Raw genomic sequence first — 15,625 nt, 5'->3', positions numbered from 1 at the left:
CATTGTTGTGTTTCAGGTGATTTGGTATTATTACTATGAGTGATAATGATTATTGGTGTTTTTTAATCTCAGCTTCATTTTATATGATTAACTAACTGTGTCTTGGTCAACCGATAATTATCGATTTTTCTAATTTGTCAGAGGTATATTACATCAAATGCATAATGCAAGAATACTGGACCATTTTTTAATTATATCTACACCCACATTACACCACTAATTTTACAAACTTACCTACAAAAGTTAGAACAGCTTACATTCGTACGACAGTTCCTCCGTGCGACGTGTTCCCTGGCCCAACTTTGAGAAGTTGTCTGGGAATCGAGAGTCAAGGGTTAGTAATGCACTCTTTGTGAGACGGTGGGTCCACGTCGGCTGAGTTCTCAGTGGTTACCTTGCAGTAGTTTCGTATGCGTTATTATGAATACACGGCTATTTCGGTTTATCATATAAAAACGTAGAGCTCCAGAAAGTACCCCTGGATCGTTGAAAGTGCCGTTGTGTGTTAGAAAATAGAGCGTAAGTGTCGTGGTCTGTGCTTGTGCATCATATAATTTTCCTTTGTGTAACACCAATGTGAATACAAGACGACTATTTAAGTCCACGCATAGACATCTTGAACTCCACCTGGAGACAAAAGGTAAGGGCAACGGTTTTAAAAATTGTTTATTAACCTGTTCAGCAAGCATGTTTGAAAACAAACGCTACGTGAAGAACTGTCTTTGTGTCGTTCTCATACGCTAGCACATTTACAGACTAGTAAACAAGTTTTCCGCAAGGACAGCTATCCCAGTGACCGATGGGCAAGTCGTTTTAATCCTCGAAAAAGCAGTAGGATTAGGTTTTATGTGTTTTCGGCCCCAGCATGCTTTGTGTGTGTATTTTCATGAATATTTAAAACTTTCTTCCAAGTCGATTTGCTGTTGGTTAGGGTGACACTGCCAACTCGCGGGAAGAAGAAGTTGGGCAAAGAAGGATCCCAAGTTACACAAGTTGATGTAGAGTTGAAAGGTGGTTTATCACAGTTGATATTTACTTCCCGCACTACAAAACATCCTTTTAAGTAGACTTGTTAATTCAGTTTACTTCTTCATACTAACACTATTATTATACTGTAATGTTTATGCCTTTCAGTAAGGATCATTATACGAAATGAGTGTGTAGTTATAAATATGTATTTCGAAATAAACCATTTTGGTAAGTGAAAATGTGAGTCTGTCATGGAATGAATACAAAAGTATGCATGCGATGTCAATATATTGTAAAACTACTAAATCAGGCGAGTGTCAACGAATGATCCTTGCTCTCTCTCTCTCTCTCTCTCTCTCTCTCTCTCTCTCTCTCTCTCTCTCTCTCTCTCTCTCTCTCTCTCTCGCCTCCTCCTCCTCCTCCTCTTTCTCATTGACATTGCAATGATTATCAGTAATGTAATTATCTATGTCATTGTTAATATAATTATCATTAGTACTCTTGTTGTTATTGTATTTATTAATGTTGCATGCCACCCCGGTAATATTTCAAACGTTTAAGGACATTTATCACTTTGGTGTAATTGCTCTTATAAGATGCGGAAGATTTGGTCATGTCTATTGGGCGTAGGAAGGTTTCAGGATTCAAACTGGCAGCCCAGTCGGTCCGGTCCTGGCAACAGTTGCGAGATGGAACCGAGCGAGAGAGAGGGGGAGGGAGAAAGAGAGGGAACGGCAGTGAGAGGGAAAGTGAGTGTGCGGGTGTGCAGCGACTCCTAGCGTAGTGCGCTGACTTTTGTTGACATTTAGGCCGATTCTTTGCATTTTTTTCTTTCATGGACTGAAACTGTGGGTAATAAATGCAGATTTTTTCAAAGTGTTATTGTTGTTGTTAGTGTTATTGTTGTTGGTTAAAGTTATCTTCGCTAACAGAGCTAAAGTTGTAATCAATATTATTTTCATTGTTATCGTAATTAGTAAAGTTTTGTAATTATTATTCGTAAAACAATTTTGTGGACATTTAGAGGTGTACATCGTTTTTTTTTATCATAAAACGAACGTAGTCATGCTTGCGACAGCCTGGCAAAAAATAAATAAATAAATAACCTGATTCTTGGCTCTGGCGTTGGAGGAGGTGTAGGTGTTGTTGGGTATGTAGTTTGACCCAGTGGCACCCTTTTTTATTTTATTTTATTTTTATTTTTATTTTTTATTTTTTTAACTATCGACCTTAATATAGAATCCTTGATCCCTCGGTGACAAGTGTGAGTGTGTATGTATGTGTGTGTGTGTGTGTCTGTGTATGTATGTATGTATGGGCCTGAAGTGAATCGCTATAATACAAATGATAATCCTAGGGCGACTGTCGGAAATGATTTGTGCGATTCACCATAGTCTTTGGATCACGTGTTGGACTCGTGATCGACAACCATTTCCCTCCCGGAAAGAGCTCAGAGCTCGTATATAACCGATCTATAGGTAATGCTGTGGCCTTATACGCACACACACACCCAACTCCCCGCCCACGAAAATTGGAGTAACAACCCGCAGCGATACTGAAATGATTTCAGCCCTGGGCGGGATTCGAACCCGGACCTCCGTAGTGGAGACCGGGAACTCTACAAACTGCGCCAAGAGTTTGTGTGTTGAAGCATTCTGACAGGTTGGCGTGAGTGTGAATAAGATTTAAAGTAGTCTTAGCCAGAATTTATTCCTATTTTTCATATTCCAATAAAATAGTTTGTCTGCGAAATTGGCCAGGAATTAACTCGGACTAAGACTCCTGCGTTTCATATTCACACACACACACACACACACTTATTTAGAGGAATGACATGACTCCACGAGCGTAGCTCCTTTCCTGTGTACTACAGTTAAGTAAATACACACTTATGTAATATATATATATATATATATATATATATATATATATATATATATATATGTGTGTGTGTGTGAGCTTTGAGCTATCATCCATGAGGGTAATAGTCTTTTATCGTGAGTGTAACACATGATCTAAAAATGTGGTGAGTCACAGACAGGCTGAATTCTTAATGAAAGCTATTCCCCGTCGGTTGAGAAAATACAGTGCATGTAGTCCGGTCTGTGGATGATACTGTGACCTTATACACACACCACACCTATTTTATAATCAAGGGGAGTATTAACGGCTTGCAGTATTAGCGGAAGCTTTCACGCCCTGAGCGGAACGTGAACCCATTAGTACCATTTGGCAGGCCTCGATTCTAACCACAACATCAGCAACCCAAGTGTGTGTGTGTAGAAGTACTCTATGTAATTGTGTGTTTGCTGTGGTGATTGCCGAGGTCGCTATGGGATTGATGGGTTGTGGGTTGTTCCCTCTCCAGGTGATGGGTTCCCCGTTTTCTATTAATAAATGTGTGTTGTGGTTTTAGTCACCTGATTGGTCGGCTCTCTCACGGTCTGACCGCCTGAAATCATAAGAATGAAGGAGACTATAAGGCCTACACTAGGACAGCGAAGAAAACAAATGAAGAAGTATTGAGAGAAATGGAGACAGATAGGGAATTGATGACAACAATAAGGAAAACACAGTTGCGATTCTTAGGGTATATAATGAGGAAGGAAGGGTTGGAGGAGGTGGTGATGACGGGAATGGTGGAGGGAAGGAGAGCAAGAGGAAAGCAGAGGGAGAAGTATATGGACGGGCTGATGAGGGCGACGGGAAAACGACTCAAACCAGCACAGATGTTACAAGTAACTAGGGACCGTGAACGGTGGCGCTCCATGGTTGCCGAAGTCCAAGAGGATATGGCACGACGGTAAGGTAAGGTAAGGAAGCTTCATATCCATCACCACTTGTCATCCCCATCCATAAAGTTGTCTAACCGTTTCTTAAAACAACTGATAGTTTCAGCGCTCACTACATGGTTACTAAGTCTATTCTGTTCGTTGACCACCCTATTAGTAAGCCAATTCTTGCCTATTTCCTTCTTAAATCTAAATTTGTCTAGTTTAAATCCATTACTGCGAGTCCTGCCCTGTTGTTTTAATATGATGACCTTGTTTGCATCATCCTTGTTAAAGCCTTTGATCCACTTGAACACCTCAATTAGATCACCCCGCACTCTGCGTATTTCCAGAGAGTGTAAGTTAAGGTGTCCTCTTTGCAAGGAAGTCAATTTCGGGAAATGTACTCATGTATGTGGATTCACCATGGTCTTGGATCACGTATTGGACTCGTGGTCGACAGCTATTTCCCTCCCGGAAGAGAGCTCAGATCTCGTGTATGACCGATCTATGGGTAATGCACACCCCCACCCCCACGAGTTGGAGTAACAACCCGCAGCGTAGCGATACTGAAATTATTTCAGTCGTGGGCGGAATTCGAACCCAGACCTCCGTAGTGTCAGCCGGGAACTCTACCAACTGAGCACACACACACACACACACACAGGCGACAAGGATATACAAATCCACACATCCACGATCAAATGTGTATAAAAATAAAAAGTGATGGACGGGAAGAATATAATCTAGCTCTCATTATTTCTATTATCAAAGTTGGGTCGCAACACTAAAAACATTGATAGTTGAGTGAAGAATAGTAATCATGTAACTGATGCAGCATTTTGTATACAGAATGGTTGACAAAAGGAATAGTGGTTGCTTTAAGAGAAATTAGACAACTCTGTGGATAAGGATGACAGGTGGTAAGGGTCATGGAACTGCCTAGTGTAGGCCTTATGGCAGTGGTTCCAAACCGGTGTGCCGCGGCACCAAAGAGTGACGTGAGATCAGCTAAGGGTGCCGCCAAAATTGAGGGCAAAAATAATTTTCGTATTACCGACTCCCTCTGTCAGCCATTTTTGTTCATCAAAGCAGCATCAGTGTCAGGATGAGTATTTTCATATTATCCAGGAACAAAATTTTGTTACACTGATGTTGAATCAACAAAATACTGACAAACTAGAATTTAGATTTTTCTGATAAGGGTGCCGGGGACTTCTGAAAAGTTGGGAACCCCTGCCCTATGGTCTCGTGCAGTCTCCCCTCCATCCTTATGTTCTTATGAATGAAGTCTATTCATACAAGGAGGGCTGACAACCGGCTACTGCTCTTCTTGTCCTGCCGCTACAAACAGACAATATTCACACACACCACGGACGGCAATTCAAAGTTCTTCGCAGAGATCTACGGGAAGGCAAGAAACAGTTATTAACAATGTTGTTATTATTACTTTTATTATTGTTGTTATTATTAAATGAAACGGCCTTGTTTTAGATGTGCTGTTTCTTGCTACATTGCTTCTGACCCATGGCACTGGACGAGGTGCAGGGGTGACCCGTTATCCAGGAGGAGCCAAGATAAGAGGGAGGGAGGAGGAGTGAGTGGGAGTGGAGTATGTGGGGATGGAATGGGTGGGAGTGGATTTTATTATTTTGTTTTTGGCTATCTCCCCTGTAAAGGGGAAAAAGCGGTTGGTATATGTAATATTATTTTTTGCATTATGAGAAGGTGACATGGGGTCAACTCAGGCAAGGGATCGAGGAAAATAATAATAATAAACAAATGAAATAAAATAAAATGGAAATGTATAGAGAGAAACCTACACGGGTAGAGGGTGTCACAGTAATGAAGGTATTTGTCGAGATTAATCTTAACACACTCAATCCGGTGACGCCGCCCCGGTTAATTAATGAACGTATTGGCATAACGAAGCACACACATAGAGCGTCGCCGAATTGAAGGAATGTGCGTTTTATTAATTTACTTTTTATCATTTCGTTTATTTGATTTATATATTTCATTTTATTGATTTTATTGTTTTATTAGATTCAATATATATATGTATTTTGTTTATTGGTTCATTTTTATTTAATTTTAATTTTTATCTTTATTTATTTATTTCTATATTTTGCATTCCGTCATGAAGCGGTCATGGAGGCTGGCCAGCTAGCCCTGCTTGGCTGCCGCCGAGTGTAGGGCTTCGCGTCTCGGCTTCCGGAAACGTGATAGCCCACCATGATATCGTTTCTCTTGTGCGGTACGGGAGGTGCTGCAGTAGCCCCCTTTTCTCTTCTTATTAGTTGTTGTGCTGTTATTTTCATTTTATTATGTATATATATACAGTATATATGATGTAAGTGGGAATAGGAAATACAGGAGTCTTAGTCGAGTTTCCTTCTCCTACTTACGTCAACCTGTCAGAATGTCTTAACCTGTGTGTGTGTGTGTGTGTGTGTATATATATATATATATATATATATATATATATATATATATATATATATATATATATGTTGCTAATGGTGCATGTGCATAATCTATGTGCGTTTTTTAGCTTTGCATAGGGCAAATGTCACCACGGGAGTTTAGATATTTTGTCAGCAATAACCATCGCATCTATACTTAGGGACAATACCGCACCTACGGGGTGAAATGTCCGGACTTCTCCCCATTGAGGACTCGGGGGGGGGGGTAGCCACACGGACGATTGGGGGATCGGGGGAGTTGTTTCTTCATGCAAATGCCCCATTGTCTCGCGATGTGGCGGATTTCGATGATTCATTCTTATTCTGTTGCAACCAGTGTTGAGGTCCCTCGCGGCCTTGACCGTGAACTATGGCCTGTCATCTCTCAGCTTTGCATCCGGGGATCTGTGTGTGTGTATAATACACGAAAGTATTTGTTGTCTTGGTGTTTGTCCTGAGAATTCACGTATTTGACCGTGAGAATGTAGTGCACAGAAATAGTTGAATGTCTTTACCTGGGGTAATTTTACACACACACACACACACACATACACACGTGTATGTATGATATATGTATACATATATATACACACACTATATATATATATATATATATATATATATATGAGAGAGAAATGGGTGGGGAAGGGCAAACGAACACCAGAGTTATTGATAATTATTTGTTGAAAGGAGGAGTAAATAGAGAAAAGTGTCTTCCAATAAGATAGTAAAAATACTTAAAAAGCCTGACTGGAGCCGCGTGGAAATCCTACTCGAGGGACTTGATAAGATGATAAAAACTGTGAAAGCTGCACATATCGCCACCAGGGAAAATAACAATGACAGAGACGGATTTAAATGCCTTTCAAAAACAGCAAGTGTCTTGATAATTAAATCGGTAGCCAAAGGGAAAACCTGACACATCCACTCATAGCTGGCCGGGTTCCCTCTCGCTACGAGTATAAGACTTGTGATCTAATTGTAATGCAACAAGTCCTCTGAAGAAGACCAAGTTAGTCGCAACGTTATGGCAATAAACTCTATTCCCAACACACCTTCGTTTGCCCCTCCCCACCCATTTTTCTCACATTTGTCTTATATACATATATATATATATATATATATATATATATATATATATATATATATATATGTATATGTGTGTGTGCGTATGTATGTATGTATGTCACACATTCGCTTTGTGGGTTCGAATCCCACACTTCTCTTCGATACCCAACAGTGACTGTTACCTGCTTCAACAGTTAAAGTGCATAGGGTAAAGGTGATGGCTTCGGTCGCAGCTAAACGCCCCCTGGCGTCGACTCCTTACCTATACCGTATGTGTGTGTGTGTGTGTGTGTGTGTGTAACTAACCGAGTTAATAGTGGTTAAAAAGCGACGCGATTCTTAGTTCAACTTAATTTCTTCGATAAAACATTTGCGCTTCCTTCAGATATTTGTTTTTCTTCACTTTGTTCCCATGACCTCTTGACGCCCTCCCGTCCCGAACCAAGAGATCTTCTCTGTCGGTTGTATCTGCTCCCTTTAATGACCTGAACACTGCGATCAAGTCATCTCTCTTTCAATGTTGGTAGACCCATTGGTTCTGATCTCTCCGAACGTTTTATGTGTGTGTGTGTTGGACTGTAAAATTCACAGTAGAAATGGAATGTATTCTTATGCCTAGTATTCGTAGGACAGGATTCTAAAGCTAATATTCTGAATCACATCACCCCCGTCCACGTTTACAACATCTTGGCACTCCGTGTGATGTCCGTTTTTAAACGAGTGACGCGCCGTGCACGCGCTCAGTACGGCGGTGCATCCCCAGCTGGGCGAGTGGGTGGAGATTCAGGGCAGGAGGAAGAGTGAGGGTTGGGTGGTGTAGGGTGGGGTGGTTGGGAGTGGGTTGGGAATCGCCGCGGGCGTGGAGCGGATGTCGGTGAGGGCCCCGGGAAGTTTAGTGAGTCTGTGTGGGAGAGGGTCGCTGCCCTACTGGGATGCTGTCTCATTGACTAAGGGCGTGAGCCAGCGGGGGAGAATAGTACAAGTAGTAGTAGCAGGAGGAGGAGGTGCTGGGTTCGGGTGGATTGGCTGTCAGGGGAGGGATGGGTGGAGGTTCCAGTCCCATCAGGGGGGCTTATGGCCCTAAGGGGAAGTTAGGTTAGGGAGTGTGATTGCGGGGAATAGAGTTGTCGCGTTTGGCGGTTTCGACGGTGGGGTCTCCGGACAGTGGGGGCGTTGTTATATATCACGTTAAGCGCTTCTGTCGCTCGCACAAACAGGTTGAAGCCCTCCAATACGGTGACGTCCCGCGTGGCGTCTTGTCTTGCCTCAGACCAGGCGATTTTGTTCAGCTGAGGGCGTGAGATCCTGCCTGAAAGGGACCTTGGTCGGTCGTTACCCCGGTTGGCTGAAACTTGGTCCTTTGAATGAAATGAACCTGAAGGTCACCATGGTCTTGGATCACGTGTTGGACTCGTGGTCGACAGCTATTTCCCTACTGGAAGAGAGCTCAGAGCTCATATATGACCGATCTATGGGTAATGCTGTGACCTTACACGCACACACACACACACCCAACTCCCCGCCCACGAGAGTTGGAGTAACGACCCGCAGCACAGCGATACTGAAATGATTTCAGCCCTGGGCGGGATTCTAACCCAGACCTCCGTAGTGGCAGCCGGGAACTCTACCCCTGCGCCACGAGTCGTGTGTGTGTGTGTGTGTGTGTGCCTGGAGGGGACACACTCATGGCTCCCAGCAATGGTTTGTCTCGTCTTTTCTTGTGAACTTTCTTTGTTGCAAAACGGATGTATTTCGTCATAGTTAGATTTATTATTATATCTGGGGGTGGGGGTGGGCGGTTCTTTGTGTATACCTGGGGTAGCTAGCAGATACACACACACACACTCATACACGACTTGTGGCGCAGTTGGTAGAGTTCCCGGCTGCCACTACGGCGGTCTGGGTTCGAATCCCGCCCAGGGCTGAAATAATTTCAGTATCGCTGTGCTGCGGGTCGTTACTCCAACTCTCGTGGGCGGGGAGTTGGGTGTGTGTGTGCGTGTAAGGTCACAGCATTACCCATAGATCGGTCATATATGAGCTCTGAGCTCTCTTCAGGGAGGAAAATAACTCGACCACGAGTCCAACACGTGATCCAAGAGTAGACCATGGTGAATCACACACACACACACGAAACTTAAGCCCGTTCAGTGATAGATAAATAAATGGATAAATTCATAAATAAATTATTTCCTGGGTATCATAAGCTAACCGTGTGGACGCACGCACACGCTCATTTAATTTGATATTTCTCGTTGCCGATTTGTTTCCTGTTATCTTGAATTTAATTTTGGGAAGACCAGTTTGACAATTCTGGTTTAATATAGTAAATATTCAATGTTCAGGCTGTGGGGATTTCTTTCTGTATTTATTTTTGTATATTTATTCAATGGACCTTGTGTTATTCTTTTATGTGTTATTTATTTCACAGGTTACACATGCATGCTGCACGTGTGTTTCGAGTTCCATTATTTATTGATTTATTTGTTAATTATTTGTTAATTTTTTCTATAACATTGCCTCTGACTCAAACATTGCGTGGGTGACAAGGATGGCTTTATTTTATTTTCATTTATTTATCTATTTGTTTTCATTTTTTTTTAATTGGTGATAGATGGGTGTGGGATGGCTGCATGTCTTGGCTGGCCACCCCCTCATAAGGGGGGAAAAATCTTTTCGTTTATAAATAGCTAATGCAGCGACAGAAACTATATGGGTGTTGACTCCACCTTGATGAGGCTAATTTTCGGTCGAGACCCCATTCTGTGGGCCCTGGTACGTCAGCAGATTAAAATTGTCTGGTTTCGGATACAACGTTGTTTTCTTTCATTGTCGGGTCAAATGGGAATTCCCATTTTATATTAATTTTTAACCTGCCCTATATTTCTTTTGACCGCCCTAAATGTAAAAAATATAAATCATATTCCCAGTGAATGACTGGTCAGCCTTTTAGGTATACATTAAACGTCATAAACTGAGCATTATATATATAATTATTATTATTTATTTATTTATTTATTTATTATTATTTTTTTTATTAATTAATTTATTTTTTTGTATAAGTAACCTTGCGTCACCTCACTAAAGAAGTTATCACACTGGGCCATTTTTTCCTCCAATCACCAATTAATCAGCAGTACCCCCCCACCTCCAGAACTTTTTCTGCCGTAGAATCACTAGAACAAATTATTTTGTTTTCTCAGCAGTTTACATAGCATGTCGTTTGATATGCTGGAGGAAATGTATTTATCTTCAGCATATCAGATTACTTCCCAGAAGCTGCGGGCTGCAAGTTTGCTCCAACAGTCGAAGGAAAAGTAGCTCAGTGTGATAACATCTGTAGAGAGGAGTGCATGAGAGACTCCCCCCTCCCCCTCCCATCCACCACCACCGTGTTCCTTGACCACTTGGGTCTGACCTTGACTGAATAAAATGGCGTCGTGGTGACCTGATATCTGACGAGGAAAGTAAGGTCATGCATAGGTTTCATTACCGTTAATTAACAGGTAGGCCCTGTTCACACTAGCGGTTTGGACGCTTCCATTGGTTTATATTTTAAATGAACCGCCGCTGTTCAAACCGCTAATGTGAACAGGGTATTAAAGTTATTGTTTAATGGTTTAGTTCTCTATAATAGGCAACCTTGGGCCCTTTCTCTCCTTTCAGAAATTATTTCTCTTAGACATAAAATAGAAAAAAAAAAAACATTACGAAAACACAGGTCACATTCTGTCTTCGCTCAGGAGAAGACATTGCTAATATGAAGGCAAGCCCGTCCCAGACAACACATGTTGAAGGTGAGGAGCCTACACCAGGAGGCGCTGAGTAGCTGAGACCGAAGCAGGTACCTTTTCCCCCACGCGCTTGGGGGACTGATGGGCCAGGTAACAGAAACTGCAGGGAATCGGAGAGAAGTGCGGGATTCGAACCCACAGCTAAGCGAAGGCGAGACCAGCAGCGGAGGTGACGTTGGTGCTCATAGAAAGCTCAAAATTAATGAGAGTCCCTCCACTGCAGTGTAGGGGACAATGTAAGATTTCCCTTCGAGATCCTTGGAGCAATCTGAGGCAATCATTTGTGTCTCGTGGGTCATTAACTCTGTCGTTTCTCTCCTCCTCCTCCTCCTCCTCCTCCTCCTCCCCCTCATTCTCCACCTCCAGTTCTTCTTCTTCTTCCTCTTCCTTTTGATGGTCCTCTTCTTTCTCCTGTTACTCGCTACTCCTCTACTTTTTCTCCAGATCCTTCTTTTCCTTCCCTCTCTTCCCGCAATTCTCCTCTTCCTCCTCCTCCTCGTTCTCTTCCTCCGCTCCCTCTAAGGAATACAAAGTCTGTTCCAAACAGAAGGCTCCCCACAAAGGTGATTGCTTCAGAGGGATTCTTGAAAGTTGAGGCGATGAATTTCAGAGAGAAGGAGAGAGAGAGAGAGAGAAGGGTAAGAGGAAGAATAACAGCTGGAACGGTGAAGTTATTCAAACTATCTTTCCTACTTGTAGCTTTGTCACCTCGTTACTTTCCGTACTATACATGCATTAATGCCCGCTCAAGACCACGACACCGTTGAATGGCCATCTGTGTCATACACCAGCTGTCAGGTGGAACAATGAGATGGAGATGTTCAACCACTTGAATCAGATGGTGTTACCACCTATCGATATGATTTCGTTTTACACAAATAATATATATATATATATATATGTATATATATATATATATATATATATATATATATGTATATATATAATATTTAGCCATTTATGTCGTTTTCCAAGCTTAAGGAGCTGTCAGTATGTCCTCCACGTTGGTAACGACTTACTCCAACTATTGAGAACATCTCACCATTCGACGACCCCAACCGGCCGGGAACTACTTTCTGAAGATTGAAGTTCCATCGCCCATATCACGTGTGTGACGGCGCGTCTCGACGTGTGAGGTGATGTCATGTCATGTGAAATGTGTGACGTCATATCAGGATGGGTGACATCCCGTATCATTGTGTGACATGTATCAGGGGTGTGACGTCACGTTTCGGGTGTGACGTCACGTATCAGTAGGTGTGACGTCACGTATCGGGTGTGTGACGTCATGTATCAGGATGTGTGACGTCACGTATTGTGTATATGACGTCACATATCAGGAATGTGACGTCACGTATCGGGGTATATGACGTCACGTCACACGATTTATAACGTCATATGGCTTGCGTAGCTTTGGTGCCAACGACCTGTGACGCCAATGTCGCCCAGGAGCTGCCTGGATGTAATGTAAGTTGTTTGCAGTAATTTGGCACCGTGGCACTGTTTGTAGCGTGGCACTGTTTCCCAACGGTTGGGTGCCAACCGGCTCCGCATCAGGTTCTACTTTGTTTACTTAAACTTTGGTAGAAACTTTCTTGACTTGTTTCCTGAAAGTCTCAAATCTCATTTAGTTATCAATTTATTTGTTTTATTTATTTATTTACTTTTATTTTTTTTTATCAATTATTATTTTATTGGTACCTTCAGCTTCTAATATGGTGTTTGTTATCTAAGTAATCTGTATTTAGTAAATTCCGTTTTCCGGCGGGTTAAAAGAACAGACTTTAGTCAAGTGTTATTGTTATTATTATTATTTTTTTAAGTCACGTGTAGTTTTGGAAGCACCGGGAGTAGTTATACTTTACGAGGGTGATTCAGCTCTCAAATATTTTATTTATTTATTTGTTTATTTTTATATACTATTCCTTCAGTTCCTTTCTAGTCTAGTATCACCTACAAGCTTTATAGACAGGTATGGCAGGTGGTAAAGAACATGGAACTGCATCGTGTAGGCCTTATGGTCTCTTGCAGTCTTCTCTATTCATTATTTTTTCATTATTAAAATCGTATGTTGCCAGCCAGAATGAAATTATAAAATAACGACATCGAGGCAACGGAGCGTTGATGTGTTCGTGCTCTTGGTAATGTGGTATCCGATGAGGGAAGCCTTTCGAACTTACACAATGTATGCTGTATTCAGATTTGACGGTAATGTATCTTCCATTAGTAATACAATCACGAGCAAAAGTTTTGAACCATACTATATTTTCCACAAGGTCAGTATTATTTTATATATATATATATATATATATATATATATATATATATATATATATATATATATATAATGAAGCGGCCTTGCTGTGGATGTGCTGTGTCCTCCGACACTGCTTTTGACTCAGGGCAGTGGACAAGATGTAGGGATGACCCGTCATCCAGGAGGTGCCAAGATAAGAGGGAGGGAAGAGGGTAGAGGGGAACGCAGTAGGTAGGGGATCGAATGAGTGGGAGTGGTTTATATATATATATATATATATTTCTATTTCTATTTCTCATGTATTGGGGGAAAGCCTTTGGTATATATATATATATGTATATATATATATATATATATGTATATATATATATATATATATATATATATATATATATATATATATAACCTTTTTGTCGAGTCCGTGATGTATTTTTCTATGTACTGTGTAGCTTACAGTTAGATTATTTTCTTGAATAAGTGGGGAAAAAATGTGTCAGATGAAGAATTTGAATTTTGGGCCACGAAATATTCTAGGTTGGTCAAAACTTTTGCCCGTGACTGTACATTGTATAGAGTAAGGTTGATCACTTATTTATTGATGCTCGCCGACCGAGCGTTTTAGAGCGTCGCTGCATGCGGCGGAGGTCGAGGTGAAGGCTTTTCGAAATTTGCCTCCAGCGAGTTGGACCAAGGGCATGGTTCATGAAATTCCACGCTACGAAGTCCTCTGTAAGGGACACCGTCATAGCCACCTGAGAGGGGGAATGGGCAAGGTTAAACGGAATAGAATTGCCAGGTGTTAAGCGGCCCATACACGATCAATTATATTGCGCAATTTCATTGTCAATACTCTGAATTGACAATTAAATTGACTGTGTATGGGTGATATATCGCCCATACACGGTCAATTTAATTGTCAATTCAGAGTATTGGCAATGAAATTGCGCAATATAATTGATCGTGTATTGGCCGCTTTAGCCGGAATGGAATCATTCAAGGCACTGTTCACACTAGCGGTTTGAACCGCGCGGAAACTGCTGCGGTACCGGGTAGTCAATGAAAGACTGCGCGGTTGTGTGTGAACACCTCCATTGACTTAGATTGTAAATGAACCGCCGCGGTTTAAACTGTTAGTGTGAACAGGGCCGAAGTGTATCAGGTTTGAGAGATTGTGTGCAATTGGGTCCTACGTACAAATGGACTCAAATGAGTTCTTTTGAGTAGAAACGACTTCGGTTAGAATCTTTTATTATTTTTCGAATCTCCAAATGTCAAATCACCTTTGAGTCATGTATTGGGAAACTGAACGACGAACTAAGGGAAGAAGTTTAGGCTATATTAGACACATTGTAGACTTAGGGAAGTCTAGAATATTGTAAGCGAAGTCGTCTTCCAGATTTTCGAATTCACAACATTTGACGAGAATCTTGAAATGTGTGCTGGGGCTAATTGTGTGAGCAAAGTCATGTGAAACTCAACGAAGTATTTCTGTAAATGGAGAAAAAATCAAAAACAAAAAGAACGAAGTATTTTTATAAATAATAATGTTTTTCTAACAACAAGAGTAATGCTCACGGGTACCCCCTGTGTTTGATGTCATAAGCTTTGATTGGAGTTTCTATTCTGATCGTTCATTCATTCCTACAGTGTCATAGCAACAGACGAAACGAACTAAAACACGAACGATAGTATCTGAAACATTGGCCAGAATCTGTGCTGCGTATCATATGAGTAAAACTATTAGCATTACTAATAGCTTTACATTTTTTTTACATTTTAGGACAAATTTCAATTCTTTGAGTACTTACCGGCGTAACAATATGGTCTGTATAAATTGCGCTTGCACATTTAGTGAATACTTTTTAAGGTCATTGTGTACGTGTGTGTGTGTGTGCATCTATGTGTGAATCACTGGTCTTGGGTCACGTGTTTGCCTCATGATCGATAGCTATTACCCTACCGGATGAGAGCTTAGAGCTCATATATTCCTCGATCTATGAGGAGTGCTGTGACGTGTTGGTGTGTGTGTGTGTGTGTGTAAACGTGTGTGTGATAATGATTTTGAAAATAGGCCCATTCTAAAATCTAGAATTGTGAATGAGATACTATATCTCTAGACAAAAACAATAATGATAATAATAATAATAATCCGCTATTTCTATCGACAAAATTTAATATCAACAAGGCTAATGATAATAATAATAATAACAATAATGATAATAATAATAATGATGATAATCTGTAGATGACGTCGCTCTAGCGAAGGGGGGTCTGTTGAAATGATCCCAACACAGCCGTCTG

General features: G+C 41.3%; 1 protein-coding gene across 2 annotated transcripts in view; it reads left to right on the top strand.

Annotated features, from left to right (window-relative positions):
* Positions 1-336: 336 nt before the first annotated feature.
* The window catches only part of LOC143027740 (rap guanine nucleotide exchange factor 6-like), a gene marked incomplete in the record, with an annotated part of 504,609 nt that continues 489,320 nt past the window's right edge, over positions 337-15,625 (top strand). For both annotated transcript variants that reach the window (XM_076189244.1, XM_076189243.1), the window contains 1 exon segment: positions 337-640.

Source organism: Oratosquilla oratoria, chromosome 8, assembly GCF_046742065.1.
Source record: "Oratosquilla oratoria isolate Oo_2021 chromosome 8, ASM4674206v1, whole genome shotgun sequence".
Lineage (NCBI taxonomy): Eukaryota > Metazoa > Arthropoda > Malacostraca > Stomatopoda > Squillidae > Oratosquilla > Oratosquilla oratoria.
The sequence above is the reverse complement of the archived record's forward strand: the minus strand, read 5'-3'. Positions and strand labels throughout refer to the sequence as shown.